The 22317-nt window shown below is 42.4% G+C and overlaps 48 non-coding genes and 2 pseudogenes across 48 annotated transcripts; all 50 read right to left on the bottom strand.

Moving 5' to 3' along the window:
* Positions 1-324: 324 nt before the first annotated feature.
* On the bottom strand, positions 325-443 carry LOC142479505 (5S ribosomal RNA). The gene has a single exon (XR_012794194.1). It is a non-coding gene; the product is annotated as a 5S ribosomal RNA (ribosomal RNA).
* A 286-nt stretch (positions 444-729) lies between these two features.
* LOC142479339 (5S ribosomal RNA) lies at positions 730-848 on the bottom strand. Its single transcript, XR_012794034.1, has one exon. It is a non-coding gene; the product is annotated as a 5S ribosomal RNA (ribosomal RNA).
* Positions 849-1134: 286 nt separating this feature from the next.
* On the bottom strand, positions 1135-1253 carry LOC142479062 (5S ribosomal RNA). The gene has a single exon (XR_012793793.1). It is a non-coding gene; the product is annotated as a 5S ribosomal RNA (ribosomal RNA).
* A 286-nt stretch (positions 1254-1539) lies between these two features.
* On the bottom strand, positions 1540-1658 carry LOC142479148 (5S ribosomal RNA). Its single transcript, XR_012793878.1, has one exon. It is a non-coding gene; the product is annotated as a 5S ribosomal RNA (ribosomal RNA).
* Positions 1659-1944: 286 nt separating this feature from the next.
* LOC142479060 (5S ribosomal RNA) lies at positions 1945-2063 on the bottom strand. Its single transcript, XR_012793791.1, has one exon. It is a non-coding gene; the product is annotated as a 5S ribosomal RNA (ribosomal RNA).
* Positions 2064-2349: 286 nt separating this feature from the next.
* On the bottom strand, positions 2350-2468 carry LOC142479059 (5S ribosomal RNA). The gene has a single exon (XR_012793790.1). It is a non-coding gene; the product is annotated as a 5S ribosomal RNA (ribosomal RNA).
* A 286-nt stretch (positions 2469-2754) lies between these two features.
* On the bottom strand, positions 2755-2873 carry LOC142479058 (5S ribosomal RNA). The gene has a single exon (XR_012793789.1). It is a non-coding gene; the product is annotated as a 5S ribosomal RNA (ribosomal RNA).
* A 286-nt stretch (positions 2874-3159) lies between these two features.
* Positions 3160-3278, bottom strand: LOC142479504 (5S ribosomal RNA). Its single transcript, XR_012794192.1, has one exon. It is a non-coding gene; the product is annotated as a 5S ribosomal RNA (ribosomal RNA).
* Positions 3279-3564: 286 nt separating this feature from the next.
* LOC142479337 (5S ribosomal RNA) lies at positions 3565-3683 on the bottom strand. Its single transcript, XR_012794032.1, has one exon. It is a non-coding gene; the product is annotated as a 5S ribosomal RNA (ribosomal RNA).
* A 685-nt stretch (positions 3684-4368) lies between these two features.
* LOC142479057 (5S ribosomal RNA) lies at positions 4369-4487 on the bottom strand. Its single transcript, XR_012793788.1, has one exon. It is a non-coding gene; the product is annotated as a 5S ribosomal RNA (ribosomal RNA).
* Positions 4488-4773: 286 nt separating this feature from the next.
* On the bottom strand, positions 4774-4892 carry LOC142479056 (5S ribosomal RNA). The gene has a single exon (XR_012793787.1). It is a non-coding gene; the product is annotated as a 5S ribosomal RNA (ribosomal RNA).
* A 286-nt stretch (positions 4893-5178) lies between these two features.
* LOC142479202 (5S ribosomal RNA) lies at positions 5179-5297 on the bottom strand. The gene has a single exon (XR_012793933.1). It is a non-coding gene; the product is annotated as a 5S ribosomal RNA (ribosomal RNA).
* Positions 5298-5583: 286 nt separating this feature from the next.
* Positions 5584-5702, bottom strand: LOC142479055 (5S ribosomal RNA). The gene has a single exon (XR_012793786.1). It is a non-coding gene; the product is annotated as a 5S ribosomal RNA (ribosomal RNA).
* A 286-nt stretch (positions 5703-5988) lies between these two features.
* LOC142479054 (5S ribosomal RNA) lies at positions 5989-6107 on the bottom strand. Its single transcript, XR_012793785.1, has one exon. It is a non-coding gene; the product is annotated as a 5S ribosomal RNA (ribosomal RNA).
* Positions 6108-6393: 286 nt separating this feature from the next.
* LOC142479053 (5S ribosomal RNA) lies at positions 6394-6512 on the bottom strand. Its single transcript, XR_012793784.1, has one exon. It is a non-coding gene; the product is annotated as a 5S ribosomal RNA (ribosomal RNA).
* A 286-nt stretch (positions 6513-6798) lies between these two features.
* Positions 6799-6917, bottom strand: LOC142479052 (5S ribosomal RNA). The gene has a single exon (XR_012793783.1). It is a non-coding gene; the product is annotated as a 5S ribosomal RNA (ribosomal RNA).
* A 286-nt stretch (positions 6918-7203) lies between these two features.
* Positions 7204-7322, bottom strand: LOC142479147 (5S ribosomal RNA). Its single transcript, XR_012793877.1, has one exon. It is a non-coding gene; the product is annotated as a 5S ribosomal RNA (ribosomal RNA).
* Positions 7323-7608: 286 nt separating this feature from the next.
* Positions 7609-7727, bottom strand: LOC142479051 (5S ribosomal RNA). The gene has a single exon (XR_012793782.1). It is a non-coding gene; the product is annotated as a 5S ribosomal RNA (ribosomal RNA).
* Positions 7728-8013: 286 nt separating this feature from the next.
* Positions 8014-8132, bottom strand: LOC142479336 (5S ribosomal RNA). The gene has a single exon (XR_012794031.1). It is a non-coding gene; the product is annotated as a 5S ribosomal RNA (ribosomal RNA).
* Positions 8133-8418: 286 nt separating this feature from the next.
* Positions 8419-8537, bottom strand: LOC142479049 (5S ribosomal RNA). Its single transcript, XR_012793780.1, has one exon. It is a non-coding gene; the product is annotated as a 5S ribosomal RNA (ribosomal RNA).
* A 286-nt stretch (positions 8538-8823) lies between these two features.
* Positions 8824-8942, bottom strand: LOC142479292 (5S ribosomal RNA; annotated as a pseudogene).
* Positions 8943-9228: 286 nt separating this feature from the next.
* On the bottom strand, positions 9229-9347 carry LOC142479048 (5S ribosomal RNA). The gene has a single exon (XR_012793779.1). It is a non-coding gene; the product is annotated as a 5S ribosomal RNA (ribosomal RNA).
* Positions 9348-9633: 286 nt separating this feature from the next.
* LOC142479146 (5S ribosomal RNA) lies at positions 9634-9752 on the bottom strand. The gene has a single exon (XR_012793876.1). It is a non-coding gene; the product is annotated as a 5S ribosomal RNA (ribosomal RNA).
* Positions 9753-10038: 286 nt separating this feature from the next.
* LOC142479047 (5S ribosomal RNA) lies at positions 10039-10157 on the bottom strand. The gene has a single exon (XR_012793778.1). It is a non-coding gene; the product is annotated as a 5S ribosomal RNA (ribosomal RNA).
* A 286-nt stretch (positions 10158-10443) lies between these two features.
* LOC142479154 (5S ribosomal RNA) lies at positions 10444-10562 on the bottom strand. The gene has a single exon (XR_012793884.1). It is a non-coding gene; the product is annotated as a 5S ribosomal RNA (ribosomal RNA).
* A 286-nt stretch (positions 10563-10848) lies between these two features.
* LOC142479273 (5S ribosomal RNA) lies at positions 10849-10967 on the bottom strand (annotated as a pseudogene).
* Positions 10968-11253: 286 nt separating this feature from the next.
* LOC142479046 (5S ribosomal RNA) lies at positions 11254-11372 on the bottom strand. Its single transcript, XR_012793777.1, has one exon. It is a non-coding gene; the product is annotated as a 5S ribosomal RNA (ribosomal RNA).
* A 676-nt stretch (positions 11373-12048) lies between these two features.
* LOC142479503 (5S ribosomal RNA) lies at positions 12049-12167 on the bottom strand. Its single transcript, XR_012794191.1, has one exon. It is a non-coding gene; the product is annotated as a 5S ribosomal RNA (ribosomal RNA).
* Positions 12168-12453: 286 nt separating this feature from the next.
* On the bottom strand, positions 12454-12572 carry LOC142479169 (5S ribosomal RNA). Its single transcript, XR_012793899.1, has one exon. It is a non-coding gene; the product is annotated as a 5S ribosomal RNA (ribosomal RNA).
* Positions 12573-12858: 286 nt separating this feature from the next.
* LOC142479502 (5S ribosomal RNA) lies at positions 12859-12977 on the bottom strand. The gene has a single exon (XR_012794190.1). It is a non-coding gene; the product is annotated as a 5S ribosomal RNA (ribosomal RNA).
* Positions 12978-13263: 286 nt separating this feature from the next.
* LOC142479335 (5S ribosomal RNA) lies at positions 13264-13382 on the bottom strand. Its single transcript, XR_012794030.1, has one exon. It is a non-coding gene; the product is annotated as a 5S ribosomal RNA (ribosomal RNA).
* Positions 13383-13668: 286 nt separating this feature from the next.
* LOC142479045 (5S ribosomal RNA) lies at positions 13669-13787 on the bottom strand. Its single transcript, XR_012793776.1, has one exon. It is a non-coding gene; the product is annotated as a 5S ribosomal RNA (ribosomal RNA).
* Positions 13788-14073: 286 nt separating this feature from the next.
* LOC142479501 (5S ribosomal RNA) lies at positions 14074-14192 on the bottom strand. Its single transcript, XR_012794189.1, has one exon. It is a non-coding gene; the product is annotated as a 5S ribosomal RNA (ribosomal RNA).
* A 286-nt stretch (positions 14193-14478) lies between these two features.
* Positions 14479-14597, bottom strand: LOC142479334 (5S ribosomal RNA). The gene has a single exon (XR_012794029.1). It is a non-coding gene; the product is annotated as a 5S ribosomal RNA (ribosomal RNA).
* A 286-nt stretch (positions 14598-14883) lies between these two features.
* On the bottom strand, positions 14884-15002 carry LOC142479044 (5S ribosomal RNA). The gene has a single exon (XR_012793775.1). It is a non-coding gene; the product is annotated as a 5S ribosomal RNA (ribosomal RNA).
* A 286-nt stretch (positions 15003-15288) lies between these two features.
* Positions 15289-15407, bottom strand: LOC142479250 (5S ribosomal RNA). The gene has a single exon (XR_012793980.1). It is a non-coding gene; the product is annotated as a 5S ribosomal RNA (ribosomal RNA).
* A 286-nt stretch (positions 15408-15693) lies between these two features.
* Positions 15694-15812, bottom strand: LOC142479498 (5S ribosomal RNA). Its single transcript, XR_012794187.1, has one exon. It is a non-coding gene; the product is annotated as a 5S ribosomal RNA (ribosomal RNA).
* A 286-nt stretch (positions 15813-16098) lies between these two features.
* Positions 16099-16217, bottom strand: LOC142479332 (5S ribosomal RNA). Its single transcript, XR_012794028.1, has one exon. It is a non-coding gene; the product is annotated as a 5S ribosomal RNA (ribosomal RNA).
* A 291-nt stretch (positions 16218-16508) lies between these two features.
* Positions 16509-16627, bottom strand: LOC142479497 (5S ribosomal RNA). The gene has a single exon (XR_012794186.1). It is a non-coding gene; the product is annotated as a 5S ribosomal RNA (ribosomal RNA).
* A 286-nt stretch (positions 16628-16913) lies between these two features.
* On the bottom strand, positions 16914-17032 carry LOC142479331 (5S ribosomal RNA). The gene has a single exon (XR_012794027.1). It is a non-coding gene; the product is annotated as a 5S ribosomal RNA (ribosomal RNA).
* Positions 17033-17318: 286 nt separating this feature from the next.
* Positions 17319-17437, bottom strand: LOC142479043 (5S ribosomal RNA). The gene has a single exon (XR_012793774.1). It is a non-coding gene; the product is annotated as a 5S ribosomal RNA (ribosomal RNA).
* Positions 17438-17723: 286 nt separating this feature from the next.
* On the bottom strand, positions 17724-17842 carry LOC142479330 (5S ribosomal RNA). Its single transcript, XR_012794026.1, has one exon. It is a non-coding gene; the product is annotated as a 5S ribosomal RNA (ribosomal RNA).
* A 685-nt stretch (positions 17843-18527) lies between these two features.
* Positions 18528-18646, bottom strand: LOC142479042 (5S ribosomal RNA). Its single transcript, XR_012793773.1, has one exon. It is a non-coding gene; the product is annotated as a 5S ribosomal RNA (ribosomal RNA).
* Positions 18647-18932: 286 nt separating this feature from the next.
* Positions 18933-19051, bottom strand: LOC142479329 (5S ribosomal RNA). The gene has a single exon (XR_012794025.1). It is a non-coding gene; the product is annotated as a 5S ribosomal RNA (ribosomal RNA).
* A 685-nt stretch (positions 19052-19736) lies between these two features.
* LOC142479041 (5S ribosomal RNA) lies at positions 19737-19855 on the bottom strand. The gene has a single exon (XR_012793772.1). It is a non-coding gene; the product is annotated as a 5S ribosomal RNA (ribosomal RNA).
* Positions 19856-20141: 286 nt separating this feature from the next.
* Positions 20142-20260, bottom strand: LOC142479258 (5S ribosomal RNA). The gene has a single exon (XR_012793988.1). It is a non-coding gene; the product is annotated as a 5S ribosomal RNA (ribosomal RNA).
* A 286-nt stretch (positions 20261-20546) lies between these two features.
* On the bottom strand, positions 20547-20665 carry LOC142479040 (5S ribosomal RNA). Its single transcript, XR_012793771.1, has one exon. It is a non-coding gene; the product is annotated as a 5S ribosomal RNA (ribosomal RNA).
* A 286-nt stretch (positions 20666-20951) lies between these two features.
* On the bottom strand, positions 20952-21070 carry LOC142479328 (5S ribosomal RNA). Its single transcript, XR_012794024.1, has one exon. It is a non-coding gene; the product is annotated as a 5S ribosomal RNA (ribosomal RNA).
* Positions 21071-21755: 685 nt separating this feature from the next.
* LOC142479038 (5S ribosomal RNA) lies at positions 21756-21874 on the bottom strand. The gene has a single exon (XR_012793769.1). It is a non-coding gene; the product is annotated as a 5S ribosomal RNA (ribosomal RNA).
* Positions 21875-22160: 286 nt separating this feature from the next.
* LOC142479037 (5S ribosomal RNA) lies at positions 22161-22279 on the bottom strand. The gene has a single exon (XR_012793768.1). It is a non-coding gene; the product is annotated as a 5S ribosomal RNA (ribosomal RNA).
* Positions 22280-22317: the final 38 nt, after the last annotated feature.

Raw genomic sequence — 22317 nt, 5'->3', positions numbered from 1 at the left:
GAGGCCTGTATGATATATTTCTAAATGACATGGGAGGCATAAGTGTATTATTGTGACCGTTAAAAAAATACATTCTTGAAGAATTACCTTAAATGGAGAAATTAAATCAGAGACTGAGAAAATGACAGGTGCACTCAAATATACTATAGACGGAATTCTTGATGTCAAAATTCTATTTTGGAAGGTTGCATTGTGTTGAACTTTCAGAGGAAAAAACAATATATTTCTTTGCCACTCCGGGAAAAAAGTAGCAAGAAATGAAACATTTTCATTTGCTGCGAGGAATGCCATGTATATTTTCATTAGGGAAGCGAAAAATAAAAACCCCTACAGCACCTGGTATTCCCAGGCAGTCTCCCAACCCAGTACTAATCAAGCCTCACCCTGCTTAGCTTCCGAGATCTGACGGGATCGGGCGCTTTCAAGGTAGTATGGCCGTAGGTGGAGATTGCTGTCTCATGATATCCTCTCATTCTTAAATCCATGAGCCTATATCTTGCTCCATGCATACACAGAGACTGAGAAAATGACAGGTGCACTCAAATGTACTATAGACGGAATTCTTGATGTCAGAATTCTATTTTGGAAGGTTGCATTGTGTTGAACTTTCAGAGGAAAAAACGATATATTTCTTTGCCACTGCGGGAAAAAAGTAGTAAAAAATGAAACATTTTCATTTGCTGCAAGGAATGCCATGTATATTTTCATTAGGGAAGCAAAAAATAAAAACACCCACAGCACCTGGTATTCCCAGGCAGTCTCCCAACCCAGTACTAATCAAGCCTCACCCTGCTTAGCTTCCGAGATCTGACGGGATCGGGCGCTTTCAAGGTAGTATGGCCGTAGGTGGAGATTGCTGTCTCATGATATCCTCTCATTCTTAAATCCATGAGCCTATATCTTGCTCCATGCATACACAGAGACTGAGAAAATGACAGGTGCACTCAAATGTACTATAGACGGAATTCTTGATGTCAGAATTCTATTTTGGAAGGTTGCATTGTGTTGAACTTTCAGAGGAAAAAACGATATATTTCTTTGCCACTGCGGGAAAAAAGTAGCAAGAAATGAAACATTTTCATTTGCTGCGAGGAATGCCATGTATATTTTCATTAGGGAAGCGAAAAATAAAAACCCCTACAGCACCTGGTATTCCCAGGCAGTCTCCCAACCCAGTACTAATCAAGCCTCACCCTGCTTAGCTTCCGAGATCTGACGGGATCGGGCGCTGTCAAGGTAGTATGGCCGTAGGTGGAGATTGCTGTCTCATGATATCCTCTCATTCTTAAATCCATGAGCCTATATCTTGCTCCATGCATACACAGAGACTGAGAAAATGACAGGTGCACTCAAATGTACTATAGACGGAATTCTTGATGTCAGAATTCTATTTTGGAAGGTTGCATTGTGTTGAACTTTCAGAGGAAAAAACGATAGATTTCTTTGCCACTGCGGGAAAAAAGTAGTAAAAAATGAAACATTTTCATTTGCTGCAAGGAATGCCATGTATATTTTCATTAGTGAAGCAAAAAATAAAAACACTCACAGCACCTGGTATTCCCAGGCAGTCTCCCAACCCAGTACTAATCAAGCCTCACCCTGCTTAGCTTCCGAGATCTGACGGGATCGGGCGCTTTCAAGGTAGTATGGCCGTAGGTGGAGATTGCTGTCTCATGATATCCTCTCATTCTTAAATCCATGAGCCTATATCTTGCTCCATGCATACACAGAGACTGAGAAAATGACAGGTGCACTCAAATGTACTATAGACGGAATTCTTGATGTCAGAATTCTATTTTGGAAGGTTGCATTGTGTTGAACTTTCAGAGGAAAAAACGATATATTTCTTTGCCACTGCGGGAAAAAAGTAGCAAGAAATGAAACATTTTCATTTGCTGCGAGGAATGCCATGTATATTTTCATTAGGGAAGCGAAAAATAAAAACCCCTACAGCACCTGGTATTCCCAGGCAGTCTCCCAACCCAGTACTAATCAAGCCTCACCCTGCTTAGCTTCCGAGATCTGACGGGATCGGGCGCTGTCAAGGTAGTATGGCCGTAGGTGGAGATTGCTGTCTCATGATATCCTCTCATTCTTAAATCCATGAGCCTATATCTTGCTCCATGCATACACAGAGACTGAGAAAATGACAGGTGCACTCAAATGTACTATAGACGGAATTCTTGATGTCAGAATTCTATTTTGGAAGGTTGCATTGTGTTGAACTTTCAGAGGAAAAAACGATATATTTCTTTGCCACTGCGGGAAAAAAGTAGCAAGAAATGAAACATTTTCATTTGCTGCGAAGAATGCCATGTATATTTTCATTAGGGAAGCGAAAAATAAAAACCCCTACAGCACCTGGTATTCCCAGGCAGTCTCCCAACCCAGTACTAATCAAGCCTCACCCTGCTTAGCTTCCGAGATCTGACGGGATCGGGCGCTGTCAAGGTAGTATGGCCGTAGGTGGAGATTGCTGTCTCATGATATCCTCTCATTCTTAAATCCATGAGCCTATATCTTGCTCCATGCATACACAGAGACTGAGAAAATGACAGGTGCACTCAAATGTACTATAGACGGAATTCTTGATGTCAGAATTCTATTTTGGAAGGTTGCATTGTGTTGAACTTTCAGAGGAAAAAACGATAGATTTCTTTGCCACTGCGGGAAAAAAGTAGTAAAAAATGAAACATTTTCATTTGCTGCAAGGAATGCCATGTATATTTTCATTAGGGAAGCAAAAAATAAAAACCCCTACAGCACCTGGTATTCCCAGGCAGTCTCCCAACCCAGTACTAATCAAGCCTCACCCTGCTTAGCTTCCGAGATCTGACGGGATCGGGCGCTGTCAAGGTAGTATGGCCGTAGGTGGAGATTGCTGTCTCATGATATCCTTTCATTCTTAAATCCATGAGCCTATATCTTGCTCCATGCATACACAGAGACTGAGAAAATGACAGGTGCACTCAAATGTACTATAGACGGAATTCTTGATGTCAGAATTCTATTTTGGAAGGTTGCATTGTGTTGAACTTTCAGAGGAAAAAACGATAGATTTCTTTGCCACTGCGGGAAAAAAGTAGCAAGAAATGAAACATTTTCATTTGCTGCGAGGAATGCCATGTATATTTTCATTAGGGAAGCGAAAAATAAAAACCCCTACAGCACCTGGTATTCCCAGGCAGTCTCCCAACCCAGTACTAATCAAGCCTCACCCTGCTTAGCTTCCGAGATCTGACGGGATCGGGCGCTTTCAAGGTAGTATGGCCGTAGGTGGAGATTGCTGTCTCATGATATCCTCTCATTCTTAAATCCATGAGCCTATATCTTGCTCCATGCATACACAGAGACTGAGAAAATGACAGGTGCACTCAAATGTACTATAGACGGAATTCTTGATGTCAGAATTCTATTTTGGAAGGTTGCATTGTGTTGAACTTTCTGAGGAAAAAACGATATATTTCTTTGCCACTGCGGGAAAAAAGTAGTAAAAAATGAAACATTTTCATTTGCTGCAAGGAATGCCATGTATATTTTCATTAGGGAAGCAAAAAATAAAAACACCCACAGCACCTGGTATTCCCAGGCAGTCTCCCAACCCAGTACTAATCAAGCCTCACCCTGCTTAGCTTCCGAGATCTGACGGGATCGGGCGCTTTCAAGGTAGTATGGCCGTAGGTGGAGATTGCTGTCTCATGATATCCTCTCATTCTTAAATCCATGAGCCTATACACTGGCGACACACTTTATTCGAGCTCGGCTAGTCCCACGAATTCGGGTATACCCGGGTGTATTGAGGTTTGTGACTGTTTTCTGCCCGAGTGCATTGAGGTATTTTCCAGGCAGGGATTGAAGCATTTTATTCCCGCTGGCTGCAATACTGCACAGTATATATATATATACTGCATTACAATTCATGAATTTATGCCATCTGGTAGACACGCGAAGCATTGCAGCCTATTAAATCCTAATCATTATCATTTAACAGATCAGCCGCCCGTCAGCCAGGCATGAACCCAGGCTGGGAAGGCAAACGCAACGGGGCTTGTCAGAGGTGAGGAGCGGCGCATTCCAGGTATCTGCCAGGTACATACTGGGTATTTGCTCGAATAAAGTGTGTCGGTGCAGTATCTTGCTCCATGCATACACAGAGACTGAGAAAATGACAGGTGCACTCAAATGTACTATAGACGGAATTCTTGATGTCAGAATTCTATTTTGGAAGGTTGCATTGTGTTGAACTTTCAGAGGAAAAAACGATAGATTTCTTTGCCACTGCGGGAAAAAAGTAGCAAGAAATGAAACATTTTCATTTGCTGCGAGGAATGCCATGTATATTTTCATTAGGGAAGCGAAAAATAAAAACCCCTACAGCACCTGGTATTCCCAGGCAGTCTCCCAACCCAGTACTAATCAAGCCTCACCCTGCTTAGCTTCCGAGATCTGACGGGATCGGGCGCTGTCAAGGTAGTATGGCCGTAGGTGGAGATTGCTGTCTCATGATATCCTCTCATTCTTAAATCCATGAGCCTATATCTTGCTCCATGCATACACAGAGACTGAGAAAATGACAGGTGCACTCAAATGTACTATAGACGGAATTCTTGATGTCAGAATTCTATTTTGGAAGGTTGCATTGTGTTGAACTTTCTGAGGAAAAAACGATATATTTCTTTGCCACTGCGGGAAAAAAGTAGTAAAAAATGAAACATTTTCATTTGCTGCAAGGAATGCCATGTATATTTTCATTAGGGAAGCAAAAAATAAAAACCCCTACAGCACCTGGTATTCCCAGGCAGTCTCCCAACCCAGTACTAATCAAGCCTCACCCTGCTTAGCTTCCGAGATCTGACGGGATCGGGCGCTGTCAAGGTAGTATGGCCGTAGGTGGAGATTGCTGTCTCATGATATCCTCTCATTCTTAAATCCATGAGCCTATATCTTGCTCCATGCATACACAGAGACTGAGAAAATGACAGGTGCACTCAAATGTACTATAGACGGAATTCTTGATGTCAGAATTCTATTTTGGAAGGTTGCATTGTGTTGAACTTTCAGAGGAAAAAACGATAGATTTCTTTGCCACTGCGGGAAAAAAGTAGCAAGAAATGAAACATTTTCATTTGCTGCGAGGAATGCCATGTATATTTTCATTAGGGAAGCGAAAAATAAAAACCCCTACAGCACCTGGTATTCCCAGGCAGTCTCCCAACCCAGTACTAATCAAGCCTCAACCTGCTTAGCTTCCGAGATCTGACGGGATCGGGCGCTTTCAAGGTAGTATGGCCGTAGGTGGAGATTGCTGTCTCATGATATCCTCTCATTCTTAAATCCATGAGCCTATATCTTGCTCCATGCATACACAGAGACTGAGAAAATGACAGGTGCACTCAAATGTACTATAGACGGAATTCTTGATGTCAGAATTCTATTTTGGAAGGTTGCATTGTGTTGAACTTTCAGAGGAAAAAACGATATATTTCTTTGCCACTGCGGGAAAAAAGTAGCAAGAAATGAAACATTTTCATTTGCTGCGAAGAATGCCATGTATATTTTCATTAGGGAAGCGAAAAATAAAAACCCCTACAGCACCTGGTATTCCCAGGCAGTCTCCCAACCCAGTACTAATCAAGCCTCACCCTGCTTAGCTTCCGAGATCTGACGGGATCGGGCGCTGTCAAGGTAGTATGGCCGTAGGTGGAGATTGCTGTCTCATGATATCCTCTCATTCTTAAATCCATGAGCCTATATCTTGCTCCATGCATACACAGAGACTGAGAAAATGACAGGTGCACTCAAATGTACTATAGACGGAATTCTTGATGTCAGAATTCTATTTTGGAAGGTTGCATTGTGTTGAACTTTCAGAGGAAAAAACGATAGATTTCTTTGCCACTGCGGGAAAAAAGTAGTAAAAAATGAAACATTTTCATTTGCTGCAAGGAATGCCATGTATATTTTCATTAGGGAAGCAAAAAATAAAAACCCCTACAGCACCTGGTATTCCCAGGCAGTCTCCCAACCCAGTACTAATCAAGCCTCACCCTGCTTAGCTTCCGAGATCTGACGGGATCGGGCGCTGTCAAGGTAGTATGGCCGTAGGTGGAGATTGCTGTCTCATGATATCCTCTCATTCTTAAATCCATGAGCCTATATCTTGCTCCATGCATACACAGAGACTGAGAAAATGACAGGTGCACTCAAATGTACTATAGACGGAATTCTTGATGTCAGAATTCTATTTTGGAAGGTTGCATTGTGTTGAACTTTCAGAGGAAAAAACGATAGATTTCTTTGCCACTGCGGGAAAAAAGTAGCAAGAAATGAAACATTTTCATTTGCTGCGAGGAATGCCATGTATATTTTCATTAGGGAAGCGAAAAATAAAAACCCCTACAGCACCTGGTATTCCCAGGCAGTCTCCCAACCCAGTACTAATCAAGCCTCACCCTGCTTAGCTTCCGAGATCTGACGGGATCGGGCGCTGTCAAGGTAGTATGGCCGTAGGTGGAGATTGCTGTCTCATGATATCCTCTCATTCTTAAATCCATGAGCCTATATCTTGCTCCATGCATACACAGAGACTGAGAAAATGACAGGTGCACTCAAATGTACTATAGACGGAATTCTTGATGTCAGAATTCTATTTTGGAAGGTTGCATTGTGTTGAACTTTCAGAGGAAAAAACGATAGATTTCTTTGCCACTGCGGGAAAAAAGTAGCAAGAAATGAAACATTTTCATTTGCTGCGAGGAATGCCATGTATATTTTCATTAGGGAAGCGAAAAATAAAAACCCCTACAGCACCTGGTATTCCCAGGCAGTCTCCCAACCCAGTACTAATCAAGCCTCACCCTGCTTAGCTTCCGAGATCTGACGGGATCGGGCGCTGTCAAGGTAGTATGGCCGTAGGTGGAGATTGCTGTCTCATGATATCCTCTCATTCTTAAATCCATGAGCCTATATCTTGCTCCATGCATACACAGAGACTGAGAAAATGACAGGTGCACTCAAATGTACTATAGACGGAATTCTTGATGTCAGAATTCTATTTTGGAAGGTTGCATTGTGTTGAACTTTCAGAGGAAAAAACGATAGATTTCTTTGCCACTGCGGGAAAAAAGTAGTAAAAAATGAAACATTTTCATTTGCTGCAAGGAATGCCATGTATATTTTCATTAGTGAAGCAAAAAATAAAAACACTCACAGCACCTGGTATTCCCAGGCAGTCTCCCAACCCAGTACTAATCAAGCCTCACCCTGCTTAGCTTCCGAGATCTGACGGGATCGGGCGCTTTCAAGGTAGTATGGCCGTAGGTGGAGATTGCTGTCTCATGATATCCTCTCATTCTTAAATCCATGAGCCTATATCTTGCTCCATGCATACACAGAGACTGAGAAAATGACAGGTGCACTCAAATGTACTATAGACGGAATTCTTGATGTCAGAATTCTATTTTGGAAGGTTGCATTGTGTTGAACTTTCAGAGGAAAAAACGATATATTTCTTTGCCACTGCGGGAAAAAAGTAGCAAGAAATGAAACATTTTCATTTGCTGCGAGGAATGCCATGTATATTTTCATTAGGGAAGCGAAAAATAAAAACCCCTACAGCACCTGGTATTCCCAGGCAGTCTCCCAACCCAGTACTAATCAAGCCTCACCCTGCTTAGCTTCCGAGATCTGACGGGATCGGGCGCTGTCAAGGTAGTATGGCCGTAGGTGGAGATTGCTGTCTCATGATATCCTCTCATTCTTAAATCCATGAGCCTATATCTTGCTCCATGCATACACAGAGACTGAGAAAATGACAGGTGCACTCAAATGTACTATAGACGGAATTCTTGATGTCAGAATTCTATTTTGGAAGGTTGCATTGTGTTGAACTTTCAGAGGAAAAAACGATAGATTTCTTTGCCACTGCGGGAAAAAAGTAGTAAAAAATGAAACATTTTCATTTGCTGCAAGGAATGCCATGTATATTTTCATTAGGGAAGCAAAAAATAAAAACACCCACAGCACCTGGTATTCCCAGGCAGTCTCCCAACCCAGTACTAATCAAGCCTCACCCTGCTTAGCTTCCGAGATCTGACGGGATCGGGCGCTTTCAAGGTAGTATGGCCGTAGGTGGAGATTGCTGTCTCATGATATCCTCTCATTCTTAAATCCATGAGCCTATATCTTGCTCCATGCATACACAGAGACTGAGAAAATGACAGGTGCACTCAAATGTACTATAGACGGAATTCTTGATGTCAGAATTCTATTTTGGAAGGTTGCATTGTGTTGAACTTTCAGAGGAAAAAACGATAGATTTCTTTGCCACTGCGGGAAAAAAGTAGTAAAAAATGAAACATTTTCATTTGCTGCAAGGAATGCCATGTATATTTTCATTAGGGAAGCAAAAAATAAAAACCCCTACAGCACCTGGTATTCCCAGGCAGTCTCCCAACCCAGTACTAATCAAGCCTCACCCTGCTTAGCTTCCGAGATCTGACGGGATCGGGCGCTGTCAAGGTAGTATGGCCGTAGGTGGAGATTGCTGTCTCATGATATCCTCTCATTCTTAAATCCATGAGCCTATATCTTGCTCCATGCATACACAGAGACTGAGAAAATGACAGGTGCACTCAAATGTACTATAGACGGAATTCTTGATGTCAGAATTCTATTTTGGAAGGTTGCATTGTGTTGAACTTTCAGAGGAAAAAACGATAGATTTCTTTGCCACTGCGGGAAAAAAGTAGCAAGAAATGAAACATTTTCATTTGCTGCGAGGAATGCCATGTATATTTTCATTAGGGAAGCGAAAAATAAAAACCCCTACAGCACCTGGTATTCCCAGGCAGTCTCCCAACCCAGTACTAATCAAGCCTCACCCTGCTTAGCTTCCGAGATCTGACGGTGTCGGGCGCTGTCAAGGTAGTATGGCCGTAGGTGGAGATTGCTGTCTCATGATATCCTCTCATTCTTAAATCCATGAGCCTATATCTTGCTCCATGCATACACAGAGACTGAGAAAATGACAGGTGCACTCAAATGTACTATAGACGGAATTCTTGATGTCAGAATTCTATTTTGGAAGGTTGCATTGTGTTGAACTTTCAGAGGAAAAAACGATAGATTTCTTTGCCACTGCGGGAAAAAAGTAGCAAGAAATGAAACATTTTCATTTGCTGCGAGGAATGCCATGTATATTTTCATTAGGGAAGCGAAAAATAAAAACCCCTACAGCACCTGGTATTCCCAGGCAGTCTCCCAACCCAGTACTAATCAAGCCTCACCCTGCTTAGCTTCCGAGATCTGACGGGATCGGGCGCTGTCAAGGTAGTATGGCCGTAGGTGGAGATTGCTGTCTCATGATATCCTCTCATTCTTAAATCCATGAGCCTATATCTTGCTCCATGCATACACAGAGACTGAGAAAATGACAGGTGCACTCAAATGTACTATAGACGGAATTCTTGATGTCAGAATTCTATTTTGGAAGGTTGCATTGTGTTGAACTTTCAGAGGAAAAAACGATAGATTTCTTTGCCACTGCGGGAAAAAAGTAGTAAAAAATGAAACATTTTCATTTGCTGCAAGGAATGCCATGTATATTTTCATTAGTGAAGCAAAAAATAAAAACACTCACAGCACCTGGTATTCCCAGGCAGTCTCCCAACCCAGTACTAATCAAGCCTCACCCTGCTTAGCTTCCGAGATCTGACGGGATCGGGCGCTTTCAAGGTAGTATGGCCGTAGGTGGAGATTGCTGTCTCATGATATCCTCTCATTCTTAAATCCATGAGCCTATATCTTGCTCCATGCATACACAGAGACTGAGAAAATGACAGGTGCACTCAAATGTACTATAGACGGAATTCTTGATGTCAGAATTCTATTTTGGAAGGTTGCATTGTGTTGAACTTTCAGAGGAAAAAACGATATATTTCTTTGCCACTGCGGGAAAAAAGTAGCAAGAAATGAAACATTTTCATTTGCTGCGAGGAATGCCATGTATATTTTCATTAGGGAAGCGAAAAATAAAAACCCCTACAGCACCTGGTATTCCCAGGCAGTCTCCCAACCCAGTACTAATCAAGCCTCACCCTGCTTAGCTTCCGAGATCTGACGGGATCGGGCGCTGTCAAGGTAGTATGGCCGTAGGTGGAGATTGCTGTCTCATGATATCCTCTCATTCTTAAATCCATGAGCCTATATCTTGCTCCATGCATACACAGAGACTGAGAAAATGACAGGTGCACTCAAATGTACTATAGACGGAATTCTTGATGTCAGAATTCTATTTTGGAAGGTTGCATTGTGTTGAACTTTCAGAGGAAAAAACGATAAATTTCTTTGCCACTGCGGGAAAAAAGTAGTAAAAAATGAAACATTTTCATTTGCTGCAAGGAATGCCATGTATATTTTCATTAGGGAAGCAAAAAATAAAAACACCCACAGCACCTGGTATTCCCAGGCAGTCTCCCAACCCAGTACTAATCAAGCCTCACCCTGCTTAGCTTCCGAGATCTGACGGGATCGGGCGCTTTTAAGGTAGTATGGCCGTAGGTGGAGATTGCTGTCTCATGATATCCTCTCATTCTTAAATCCATGAGCCTATATCTTGCTCCATGCATACACAGAGACTGAGAAAATGACAGGTGCACTCAAATGTACTATAGACGGAATTCTTGATGTCAGAATTCTATTTTGGAAGGTTGCATTGTGTTGAACTTTCAGAGGAAAAAACGATATATTTCTTTGCCACTGCGGGAAAAAAGTAGCAAGAAATGAAACATTTTCATTTGCTGCGAAGAATGCCATGTATATTTTCATTAGGGAAGCGAAAAATAAAAACCCCTTCAGCACCTGGTATTCACAGGCAGTCTCCCAACCCAGTACTAATCAAGCCTCACCCTGCTTAGCTTCCGAGATCTGACGGGATCGGGCGCTGTCAAGGTAGTATGGCCGTAGGTGGAGATTGCTGTCTCATGATATCCTCTCATTCTTAAATCCATGAGCCTATATCTTGCTCCATGCATACACAGAGACTGAGAAAATGACAGGTGCACTCAAATGTACTATAGACGGAATTCTTGATGTCAGAATTCTATTTTGGAAGGTTGCATTGTGTTGAACTTTCAGAGGAAAAAACGATAGATTTCTTTGCCACTGCGGGAAAAAAGTAGTAAAAAATGAAACAATTTCATTTGCTGCAAGGAATGCCATGTATATTTTCATTAGGGAAGCAAAAAATAAAAACCCCTACAGCACCTGGTATTCCCAGGCAGTCTCCCAACCCAGTACTAATCAAGCCTCACCCTGCTTAGCTTCCGAGATCTGACGGGATCGGGCGCTGTCAAGGTAGTATGGCCGTAGGTGGAGATTGCTGTCTCATGATATCCTCTCATTCTTAAATCCATGAGCCTATATCTTGCTCCATGCATACACAGAGACTGAGAAAATGACAGGTGCACTCAAATGTACTATAGACGGAATTCTTGATGTCAGAATTCTATTTTGGAAGGTTGCATTGTGTTGAACTTTCAGAGGAAAAAACGATAGATTTCTTTGCCACTGCGGGAAAAAAGTAGTAAAAAATTTCAGAGGTGCCTATATTCAACCTCCTCCTGTTTGGATTTGAACTCACTATCTCTTCCAAGTATCAGCTTGAACACTGCACACCCCAACTCTGTGAGCCACAAGCTCACCATATAACATGCTGAGTGTTCTGAGGCCTGTATGATATATTTCTAAATGACATGGGAGGCATAAGTGTATTATTGTGACCGTTAAAAAAATACATTCTTGAAGAATTACCTTAAATGGAGAAATTAAATCAGAGACTGAGAAAATGACAGGTGCACTCAAATATACTATAGACGGAATTCTTGATGTCAGAATTCTATTTTGGAAGGTTGCATTGTGTTGAACTTTCAGAGGAAAAAACAATATATTTCTTTGCCACTCCGGGAAAAAAGTAGCAAGAAATGAAACATTTTCATTTGCTGCGAGGAATGCCATGTATATTTTCATTAGGGAAGCGAAAAATAAAAACCCCTACAGCACCTGGTATTCCCAGGCAGTCTCCCAACCCAGTACTAATCAAGCCTCACCCTGCTTAGCTTCCGAGATCTGACGGGATCGGGCGCTTTCAAGGTAGTATGGCCGTAGGTGGAGATTGCTGTCTCATGATATCCTCTCATTCTTAAATCCATGAGCCTATATCTTGCTCCATGCATACACAGAGACTGAGAAAATGACAGGTGCACTCAAATGTACTATAGACGGAATTCTTGATGTCAGAATTCTATTTTGGAAGGTTGCATTGTGTTGAACTTTCTGAGGAAAAAACGATATATTTCTTTGCCACTGCGGGAAAAAAGTAGTAAAAAATGAAACATTTTCATTTGCTGCAAGGAATGCCATGTATATTTTCATTAGGGAAGCAAAAAATAAAAACCCCTACAGCACCTGGTATTCCCAGGCAGTCTCCCAACCCAGTACTAATCAAGCCTCACCCTGCTTAGCTTCCGAGATCTGACGGGATCGGGCACTGTCAAGGTAGTATGGCCGTAGGTGGAGATTGCTGTCTCATGATATCCTCTCATTCTTAAATCCATGAGTCTATATCTTGCTCCATGCATACACAGAGACTGAGAAAATGACAGGTGCACTCAAATGTACTATAGACGGAATTCTTGATGTCAGAATTCTATTTTGGAAGGTTGCATTGTGTTGAACTTTCAGAGGAAAAAACGATAGATTTCTTTGCCACTGCGGGAAAAAAGTAGCAAGAAATGAAACATTTTCATTTGCTGCGAGGAATGCCATGTATATTTTCATTAGGGAAGCGAAAAATAAAAACCCCTACAGCACCTGGTATTCCCAGGCAGTCTCCCAACCCAGTACTAATCAAGCCTCACCCTGCTTAGCTTCCGAGATCTGACGGGATCGGGCGCTTTCAAGGTAGTATGGCCGTAGGTGGAGATTGCTGTCTCATGATATCCTCTCATTCTTAAATCCATGAGCCTATATCTTGCTCCATGCATACACAGAGACTGAGAAAATGACAGGTGCACTCAAATGTACTATAGACGGAATTCTTGATGTCAGAATTCTATTTTGGAAGGTTGCATTGTTTTGAACTTTCTGAGGAAAAAACGATATATTTCTTTGCCACTGCGGGAAAAAAGTAGTAAAAAATGAAACATTTTCATTTGCTGCAAGGAATGCCATGTATATTTTCATTAGGGAAGCAAAAAATAAAAACACCCACAGCACCTGGTATTCCCAGGCAGTCTCCCAACCCAGTACTAATCAAGCCTCACCCTGCTTAGCTTCCGAGATCTGACGGGATCGGGCGCTTTCAAGGTAGTATGGCCGTAGGTGGAGATTGCTGTCTCATGATATCCTCTCATTCTTAAATCCATGAGCCTATATCTTGCTCCATGCATACACAGAGACTGAGAAAATGACAGGTGCACTCAAATGTACTATAGACGGAAATCTTGATGTCAGAATTCTATTTTGGAAGGTTGCATTGTGTTGAACTTTCAGAGGAAAAAACGATATATTTCTTTGCCACTGCGGGAAAAAAGTAGCAAGAGATGAAACATTTTCATTTGCTGCGAAGAATGCCATGTATATTTTCATTAGGGAAGCGAAAAATAAAAACCCCTACAGCACCTGGTATTCCCAGGCAGTCTCCCAACCCAGTACTAATCAAGCCTCACCCTGCTTAGCTTCCGAGATCTGACGGGATCGGGCGCTGTCAAGGTAGTATGGCCGTAGGTGGAGATTGCTGTCTCATGATATCCTCTCATTCTTAAATCCATGAGCCTATATCTTGCTCCATGCATACACAGAGACTGAGAAAATGACAGGTGCACTCAAATGTACTATAGACGGAATTCTTGATGTCAGAATTCTATTTTGGAAGGTTGCATTGTGTTGAACTTTCAGAGGAAAAAACGATAGATTTCTTTGCCACTGCGGGAAAAAAGTAGCAAGAAATGAAACATTTTCATTTGCTGCGAGGAATGCCATGTATATTTTCATTAGGGAAGCGAAAAATAAAAACCCCTACAGCACCTGGTATTCCCAGGCAGTCTCCCAACCCAGTACTAATCAAGCCTCACCCTGCTTAGCTTCCGAGATCTGACGGGATCGGGCGCTTTCAAGGTAGTATGGCCGTAGGTGGAGATTGCTGTCTCATGATATCCTCTCATTCTTAAATCCATGAGCCTATATCTTGCTCCATGCATACACAGAGACTGAGAAAATGACAGGTGCACTCAAATGTACTATAGACGGAATTCTTGATGTCAGAATTCTATTTTGGAAGGTTGCATTGTGTTGAACTTTCTGAGGAAAAAACGATATATTTCTTTGCCACTGCGGGAAAAAAGTAGTAAAAAATGAAACATTTTCATTTGCTGCAAGGAATGCCATGTATATTTTCATTAGGGAAGCAAAAAATAAAAACACCCACAGCACCTGGTATTCCCAGGCAGTCTCCCAACCCAGTACTAATCAAGCCTCACCCTGCTTAGCTTCCGAGATCTGACGGGATCGGGCGCTTTCAAGGTAGTATGGCCGTAGGTGGAGATTGCTGTCTCATGATATCCTCTCATTCTTAAATCCATGAGCCTATATCTTGCTCCATGCATACACAGAGACTGAGAAAATGACAGGTGCACTCAAATGTACTATAGACGGAAATCTTGATGTCAGAATTCTATTTTGGAAGGTTGCATTGTGTTGAACTTTCAGAGGAAAAAACGATATATTTCTTTGCCACTGCGGGAAAAAAGTAGCAAGAGATGAAACATTTTCATTTGCTGCGAAGAATGCCATGTATATTTTCATTAGGGAAGCGAAAAATAAAAACCCCTACAGCACCTGGTATTCCCAGGCAGTCTCCCAACCCAGTACTAATCAAGCCTCACCCTGCTTAGCTTCCGAGATCTGACGGGATCGGGCGCTGTCAAGGTAGTATGGCCGTAGGTGGAGATTGCTGTCTCATGATATCCTCTCATTCTTAAATCCATGAGCCTATATCTTGCTCCATGCATACACAGAGACTGAGAAAATGACAGGTGCACTCAAATGTACTATAGACGGAATTCTTGATGTCAGAATTCTATTTTGGAAGGTTGCATTGTGTTGAACTTTCAGAGGAAAAAACGATAGATTTCTTTGCCACTGCGGGAAAAAAGTAGTAAAAAATGAAACATTTTCATTTGCTGCAAGGAATGCCATGTATATTTTCATTAGGGAAGCAAAAAATAAAAACCCCTACAGCACCTGGTATTCCCAGGCAGTCTCCCAACCCAGTACTAATCAAGCCTCACCCTGCTTAGCTTCCGAAATCTGACGGGATCGGGCGCTGTCAAGGTAGTATGGCCGTAGGTGGAGATTGCTGTCTCATGATATCCTCTCATTCTTAAATCCATGAGCCTATATCTTGCTCCATGCATACACAGAGACTGAGAAAATGACAGGTGCACTCAAATGTACTATAGACGGAATTCTTGATGTCAGAATTCTATTTTGGAAGGTTGCATTGTGTTGAACTTTCAGAGGAAAAAACGATAGATTTCTTTGCCACTGCGGGAAAAAAGTAGCAAGAAATGAAACATTTTCATTTGCTGCGAGGAATGCCATGTATATTTTCATTAGGGAAGCGAAAAATAAAAACCCCTACAGCACCTGGTATTCCCAGGCAGTCTCCCAACCCAGTACTAATCAAGCCTCACCCTGCTTAGCTTCCGAGATCTGACGGGATCGGGCGCTTTCAAGGTAGTATGGCCGTAGGTGGAGATTGCTGTCTCATGATATCCTCTCATTCTTAAATCCATGAGCCTATATCTTGCTCCATGCATACACAGAGACTGAGAAAATGACAGGTGCACTCAAATGTACTATAGACGGAATTCTTGATGTCAGAATTCTATTTTGGAAGGTTGCATTGTGTTGAACTTTCTGAGGAAAAAACGATATATTTCTTTGCCACTGCGGGAAAAAAGTAGTAAAAAATGAAACATTTTCATTTGCTGCAAGGAATGCCATGTATATTTTCATTAGGGAAGCAAAAAATAAAAACACCCACAGCACCTGGTATTCCCAGGCAGTCTCCCAACCCAGTACTAATCAAGCCTCACCCTGCTTAGCTTCCGAGATCTGACGGGATCGGGCGCTTTCAAGGTAGTATGGCCGTAGGTGGAGATTGCTGTCTCATGATATCCTCTCATTCTTAAATCCATGAGCCTATACAGTATCTTGCTCCATGCATACACAGAGACTGAGAAAATGACAGGTGCACTCAAATGTACTATAGACGGAATTCTTGATGTCAGAATTCTATTTTGGAAGGTTGCATTGTGTTGAACTTTCAGAGGAAAAAACGATATATTTCTTTGCCACTGCGGGAAAAAAGTAGCAAGAAATGAAACATTTTCATTTGCTGCGAGGAATGCCATGTATATTTTCATTAGGGAAGCGAAAAATAAAAACCCCTACAGCACCTGGTATTCCCAGGCAGTCTCCCAACCCAGTACTAATCAAGCCTCACCCTGCTTAGCTTCCGAGATCTGACGGGATCGGGCGCTTTCAAGGTAGTATGGCCGTAGGTGGAGATTGCTGTCTCATGATATCCTCTCATTCTTAAATCCATGAGCCTATATCTTGCTCCATGCATACACAGAGACTGAGAAAATGACAGGTGCACTCAAATGTACTATAGACGGAATTCTTGATGTCAGAATTCTATTTTGGAAGGTTGCATTGTGTTGAACTTTCTGAGGAAAAAACGATATATTTCTTTGCCACTGCGGGAAAAAAGTAGTAAAAAATGAAACATTTTCATTTGCTGCAAGGAATGCCATGTATATTTTCATTAGGGAAGCAAAAAATAAAAACACCCACAGCACCTGGTATTCCCAGGCAGTCTCCCAACCCAGTACTAATCAAGCCTCACCCTGCTTAGCTTCCGAGATCTGACGGGATCGGGCGCTTTCAAGGTAGTATGGCCGTAGGTGGAGATTGCTGTCTCATGATATCCTCTCATTCTTAAATCCATGAGCCTATATCTTGCTCCATGCATACACAGAGACTGAGAAAATGACAGGTGCACTCAAATGTACTATAGACGGAATTCTTGATGTCAGAATTCTATTTTGGAAGGTTGCATTGTGTTGAACTTTCAGAGGAAAAAACGATAGATTTCTTTGCCACTGCGGGAAAAAAGTAGCAAGAAATGAAACATTTTCATTTGCTGCGAGGAATGCCATGTATATTTTCATTAGGGAAGCGAAAAATAAAAACCCCTACAGCACCTGGTATTCCCAGGCAGTCTCCCAACCCAGTACTAATCAAGCCTCACCCTGCTTAGCTTCCGAGATCTGACGGGATCGGGCGCTGTCAAGGTAGTATGGCCGTAGGTGGAGATTGCTGTCTCATGATATCCTCTCATTCTTAAATCCATGAGCCTATATCTTGCTCCATGCATACACAGAGACTGAGAAAATGACAGGTGCACTCAAATGTACTATAGACGGAATTCTTGATGTCAGAATTCTATTTTGGAAGGTTGCATTGTGTTGAACTTTCTGAGGAAAAAACGATATATTTCTTTGCCACTGCGGGAAAAAAGTAGTAAAAAATGAAACATTTTCATTTGCTGCAAGGAATGCCATGTATATTTTCATTAGGGAAGCAAAAAATAAAAACACCCACAGCACCTGGTATTCCCAGGCAGTCTCCCAACCCAGTACTAATCAAGCCTCACCCTGCTTAGCTTCCGAGATCTGACGGGATCGGGCGCTTTCAAGGTAGTATGGCCGTAGGTGGAGATTGCTGTCTCATGATATCCTCTCATTCTTAAATCCATGAGCCTATACACTGGCGACACACTTTATTCGAGCTCGGCTAGTCCCACGAATTCGGGTATACCCGGGTGTATTGAGGTTTGTGACTGTTTTCTGCCCGAGTGCATTGAGGTATTTTCCAGGCAGGGATTGAAGCATTTTATTCCCGCTGGCTGCAATACTGCACAGTATATATATATATACTGCATTACAATTCATGAATTTATGCCATCTGGTAGACACGCGAAGCATTGCAGCCTATTAAATCCTAATCATTATCATTTAACAGATCAGCCGCCCGTCAGCCAGGCATGAACCCAGGCTGGGAAGGCAAACGCAACGGGGCTTGTCAGAGGTGAGGAGCGGCGCATTCCAGGTATCTGCCAGGTACATACTGGGTATTTGCTCGAATAAAGTGTGTCGGTGCAGTATCTTGCTCCATGCATACACAGAGACTGAGAAAATGACAGGTGCACTCAAATGTACTATAGACGGAATTCTTGATGTCAGAATTCTATTTTGGAAGGTTGCATTGTGTTGAACTTTCAGAGGAAAAAACGATATATTTCTTTGCCACTGCGGGAAAAAAGTAGCAAGAAATGAAACATTTTCATTTGCTGCGAGGAATGCCATGTATATTTTCATTAGGGAAGCGAAAAATAAAAACCCCTACAGCACCTGGTATTCCCAGGCAGTCTCCCAACCCAGTACTAATCAAGCCTCACCCTGCTTAGCTTCCGAGATCTGACGGGATCGGGCGCTGTCAAGGTAGTATGGCCGTAGGTGGAGATTGCTGTCTCATGATATCCTCTCATTCTTAAATCCATGAGCCTATATCTTGCTCCATGCATACACAGAGACTGAGAAAATGACAGGTGCACTCAAATGTACTATAGACGGAATTCTTGATGTCAGAATTCTATTTTGGAAGGTTGCATTGTGTTGAACTTTCTGAGGAAAAAACGATATATTTCTTTGCCACTGCGGGAAAAAAGTAGTAAAAAATGAAACATTTTCATTTGCTGCAAGGAATGCCATGTATATTTTCATTAGGGAAGCAAAAAATAAAAACACCCACAGCACCTGGTATTCCCAGGCAGTCTCCCAACCCAGTACTAATCAAGCCTCACCCTGCTTAGCTTCCGAGATCTGACGGGATCGGGCGCTTTCAAGGTAGTATGGCCGTAGGTGGAGATTGCTGTCTCATGATATCCTCTCATTCTTAAATCCATGAGCCTATACACTGGCGACACACTTTATTCGAGCTCGGCTAGTCCCACGAATTCGGGTATACCCGGGTGTATTGAGGTTTGTGACTGTTTTCTGCCCGAGTGCATTGAGGTATTTTCCAGGCAGGGATTGAAGCATTTTATTCCCGCTGGCTGCAATACTGCACAGTATATATATATATACTGCATTACAATTCATGAATTTATGCCATCTGGTAGACACGCGAAGCATTGCAGCCTATTAAATCCTAATCATTATCATTTAACAGATCAGCCGCCCGTCAGCCAGGCATGAACCCAGGCTGGGAAGGCAAACGCAACGGGGCTTGTCAGAGGTGAGGAGCGGCGCATTCCAGGTATCTGCCAGGTACATACTGGGTATTTGCTCGAATAAAGTGTGTCGGTGCAGTATCTTGCTCCATGCATACACAGAGACTGAGAAAATGACAGGTGCACTCAAATGTACTATAGACGGAATTCTTGATGTCAGAATTCTATTTTGGAAGGTTGCATTGTGTTGAACTTTCAGAGGAAAAAACGATATATTTCTTTGCCACTGCGGGAAAAAAGTAGCAAGAAATGAAACATTTTCATTTGCTGCGAGGAATGCCATGTATATTTTCATTAGGGAAGCGAAAAATAAAAACCCCTACAGCACCTGGTATTCCCAGGCAGTCTCCCAACCCAGTACTAATCAAGCCTCACCCTGCTTAGCTTCCGAGATCTGACGGGATCGGGCGCTGTCAAGGTAGTATGGCCGTAGGTGGAGATTGCTGTCTCATGATATCCTCTCATTCTTAAATCCATGAGCCTATATCTTGCTCCATGCATACACAGAGACTGAGAAAATGACAGGTGCACTCAAATGTACTATAGACGGAATTCTTGATGTCAGAATTCTATTTTGGAAGGTTGCATTGTGTTGAACTTTCAGAGGAAAAAACGATAGATTTCTTTGCCACTGCGGGAAAAAAGTAGTAAAAAATGAAACATTTTCATTTGCTGCAAGGAATGCCATGTATATTTTCATTAGTGAAGCAAAAAATAAAAACACTCACAGCACCTGGTATTCCCAGGCAGTCTCCCAACCCAGTACTAATCAAGCCTCACCCTGCTTAGCTTCTGAGATCTGACGGGATCGGGCGCTTTCAAGGTAGTATGGCCGTAGGTGGAGATTGCTGTCTCATGATATCCTCTCATTCTTAAATCCATGAGCCTATATCTTGCTCCATGCATACACAGAGACTGAGAAAATGACAGGTGCACTCAAATGTACTATAGACGGAATTCTTGATGTCAGAATTCTATTTTGGAAGGTTGCATTGTGTTGAACTTTCAGAGGAAAAAACGATAGATTTCTTTGCCACTGCGGGAAAAAAGTAGCAAGAAATGAAACATTTTCATTTGCTGCGAGGAATGCCATGTATATTTTCATTAGGGAAGCGAAAAATAAAAACCCCTACAGCACCTGGTATTCCCAGGCAGTCTCCCAACCCAGTACTAATCAAGCCTCACCCTGCTTAGCTTCCGAGATCTGACGGGATCGGGCGCTGTCAAGGTAGTATGGCCGTAGGTGGAGATTGCTGTCTCATGATATCCTCTCATTCTTAAATCCATGAGCCTATATCTTGCTCCATGCATACACAGAGACTGAGAAAATGACAGGTGCACTCAAATGTACTATAGACGGAATTCTTGATGTCAGAATTCTATTTTGGAAGGTTGCATTGTGTTGAACTTTCTGAGGAAAAAACGATATATTTCTTTGCCACTGCGGGAAAAAAGTAGTAAAAAATGAAACATTTTCATTTGCTGCAAGGAATGCCATGTATATTTTCATTAGGGAAGCAAAAAATAAAAACACCCACAGCACCTGGTATTCCCAGGCAGTCTCCCAACCCAGTACTAATCAAGCCTCACCCTGCTTAGCTTCCGAGATCTGACGGGATCGGGCGCTTTCAAGGTAGTATGGCCGTAGGTGGAGATTGCTGTCTCATGATATCCTCTCATTCTTAAATCCATGAGCCTATACACTGGCGACACACTTTATTCGAGCTCGGCTAGTCCCACGAATTCGGGTATACCCGGGTGTATTGAGGTTTGTGACTGTTTTCTGCCCGAGTGCATTGAGGTATTTTCCAGGCAGGGATTGAAGCATTTTATTCCCGCTGGCTGCAATACTGCACAGTATATATATATATACTGCATTACAATTCATGAATTTATGCCATCTGGTAGACACGCGAAGCATTGCAGCCTATTAAATCCTAATCATTATCATTTAACAGATCAGCCGCCCGTCAGCCAGGCATGAACCCAGGCTGGGAAGGCAAACGCAACGGGGCTTGTCAGAGGTGAGGAGCGGCGCATTCCAGGTATCTGCCAGGTACATACTGGGTATTTGCTCGAATAAAGTGTGTCGGTGCAGTATCTTGCTCCATGCATACACAGAGACTGAGAAAATGACAGGTGCACTCAAATGTACTATAGACGGAATTCTTGATGTCAGAATTCTATTTTGGAAGGTTGCATTGTGTTGAACTTTCAGAGGAAAAAACGATATATTTCTTTGCCACTGCGGGAAAAAAGTAGCAAGAAATGAAACATTTTCATTTGCTGCGAGGAATGCCATGTATATTTTCATTAGGGAAGCGAAAAATAAAAACCCCTACAGCACCTGGTATTCCCAGGCAGTCTCCCAACCCAGTACTAATCAAGCCTCACCCTGCTTAGCTTCCGAGATCTGACGGGATCGGGCGCTGTCAAGGTAGTATGGCCGTAGGTGGAGATTGCTGTCTCATGATATCCTCTCATTCTTAAATCCATGAGCCTATATCTTGCTCCATGCATACACAGAGACTGAGAAAATGACAGGTGCACTCAAATGTACTATAGACGGAATTCTTGATGTCAGAATTCTATTTTGGAAGGTTGCATTGTGTTGAACTTTCAGAGGAAAAAACGATAGATTTCTTTGCCACTGCGGGAAAAAAGTAGCAAGAAATGAAACATTTTCATTTGCTGCGAGGAATGCCATGTATATTTTCATTAGGGAAGCGAAAAATAAAAACCCCTACAGCACCTGGTATTCCCAGGCAGTCTCCCAACCCAGTACTAATCAAGCCTCACCCTGCTTAGCTTCCGAGATCTGACGGGATCGGGCGCTGTCAAGGTAGTATGGCCGTAGGTGGAGATTGCTGTCTCATGATATCCTCTCATTCTTAAAT

This window comes from Ascaphus truei, unplaced genomic scaffold, assembly GCF_040206685.1.
Source record: "Ascaphus truei isolate aAscTru1 unplaced genomic scaffold, aAscTru1.hap1 HAP1_SCAFFOLD_240, whole genome shotgun sequence".
In the NCBI taxonomy this organism is placed as follows: Eukaryota; Metazoa; Chordata; class Amphibia; order Anura; family Ascaphidae; genus Ascaphus; species Ascaphus truei.
This window is presented reverse-complemented; position numbering and strand designations above follow the sequence as displayed.